This window comes from Nannospalax galili, unplaced genomic scaffold, assembly GCF_000622305.1.
Source record: "Nannospalax galili isolate Female #2095 unplaced genomic scaffold, S.galili_v1.0 scaffold314, whole genome shotgun sequence".
In the NCBI taxonomy this organism is placed as follows: Eukaryota; Metazoa; Chordata; class Mammalia; order Rodentia; family Spalacidae; genus Nannospalax; species Nannospalax galili.
The window spans coordinates 135,784-138,015 of NW_008334709.1; positions in this window are offsets into that span (position 1 = coordinate 135,784).

The window sequence follows — 2,232 nt, forward strand, 5'->3', positions numbered from 1 at the left end:
AAAAAGATGAGTAATTCGTATTATAGCAAGCTTTGTTCTGGTATCCTGCAAAGACTTTATAAATTTTTTAAAATTTATATTTGAAATATTTTATTTTCTTTATGAGCATTGCTTAAATCATTTTATTATTGGAGTCAATCCAATTTTTCTTTTAAACAGTTGTCTGGAAGACATTTTCATTCTTTTTAAAAAATATAATCGAATTAATAAAATTACACAATTCCCACATCAAATACAAGTCAAAGACTTCTTCCAGGTAACATTTGTATATGAGTACTAACTGTATTTAGCTATTTTTAATTATTATGATTCCAGATCTTCCAGGATATATTAGCACTAGATCGAGCTGCTGCTAGCTGCAGCCTTCTCTTTTAACTTAAACTTTCAAAGGTAAAATAATTATATGATCAATAATAGAAGAAAGTCCTTTCACCTACTGGCTAGTTTTTCACAGTAGTTACATTTTATAAAACCATAGTACTGTATCACAAACAAGACAGTACTATGGATGTGGTTAAGATCAAGGCAGGTCCAACCCCTCCAGGGTTGCTATGTGGCTGTTGTATAGTGACTTCCACTTCTGCCTCACTCCAGCTTCTGAAATTCTAGTGACCACTGATGTACTTTTCATTCTAGTGTTTTATCATTTAAAGAATATTATTTGTGTAAGTGGATCAAATAGAAGTCAATCACAACCTTTAAGGAAACCTTTCTTCATTCCACTTAATTGACTCTAGATTACTTATCTATATATCAATATTAATCAGTACTTATTGATAATTAGATTTCTATGGTATGGATGCACAGCTGGTTGTTTAATGATTTGCCCATTAGAGTAAATCTGAGATCTTTCAAGCTTAGGGATTTGAGACAAAACTGTTACATGCATCCATGTACAAATAGTTTCGACCAAATTATTGGGAATAAATTTACAAGAAATCAATTACAATACAACAGGACAAAAATGCCCTTACTGGCTACCACAGGCTGAGAAATTAAAAGTCCAGTGCCAGGAACCAATTATCTCTTTTAGAACTGTCACTTAGAGAGTTCCCATAAACCCTCAAAATATACAGGCTATTGACATTGCACTTGGTTACCCTCCAGAACATGACAGTAACACCCTATTGCTGAAGACACTACATAAATGAGTCATAGAACATGGAGAAATCAAACTGGCACTGACCTGAAAGCTTCATGCCTACTGTCTAGCTTTCATCATGTTGGAATGTGCTATGCAGGCTACTCAAGGGAAAAAGTGATCATCAGTCTTACCCAGCTGTGAACCCTGTGATCTACAGCAATGACCAGCCTGGCAAGACATGTCCACTAGTACAAAGAGGCCTGAACATCATAGGCACAAACAACCACTTTCTGATTAGAATTAAGGCCCACTTCACATTGGGGTCACAATGTGAATCCTGATAAATGAACCATGCTCCAGTATATGGTCACACACCCAATTGTTATGTAAACAGCATAAATTGGCTCAATGAGTTTTTTTTTTTTTATTGATAGAAGTAGAAGACAAACTTGTGTTTAAATATTTCAAACGTGCCAAATTCAGAATTCTGTCACATTTCTCCCATCAGGCTCCTATAATATTACTTAAGTCAAAAATAATAATTGTGGGCTGGAAAAATGACTCAGTAGGTAAGTTAACATCTTCTGCAAACCTGAAGCCTTGAGTTGCAATCCCCAGCACCCACCTTCAAAAAAAAAAAAAAAAAAACTAAAGCATTAAAGAATTACTACTACACATGCCTTTAATTAAAATATTGAATGTCAGGAGACCATTCCTAAGAGCTCACTGGCCAGCTACCCTAACCAAAAGAGTAAGCTTGAGGTTCAAGAAGACAGCAATGCAGGTAGTTATGGAAGAAAACCACCTAAGTCCCCCTCAGGGCTCCACAGGTGTGAGCAGGCTTATACCCTCCACCCACCCATATTCATGCACCACACACATAACAGACGCCACACATGATTTCTTTTAAAAAGCAAAGAAAAACATCTGGACATGATAGGATATGTCTATAATGCTATTATATAAGAGGTGGAGGCAAGAGAATCAAGAGTGCAAGGTCATTCTTGAATTCTGAATTATTTTTATACTAGCCTGGAAGAAATAAGATGCTATCCCCCCCCAAAAAAAATGGATAAATGATAAGAAAATCAAAAGCTTAACTATAAATTAAAAATCAAAGAAAATAAAAATATAGATATAAAAACAGG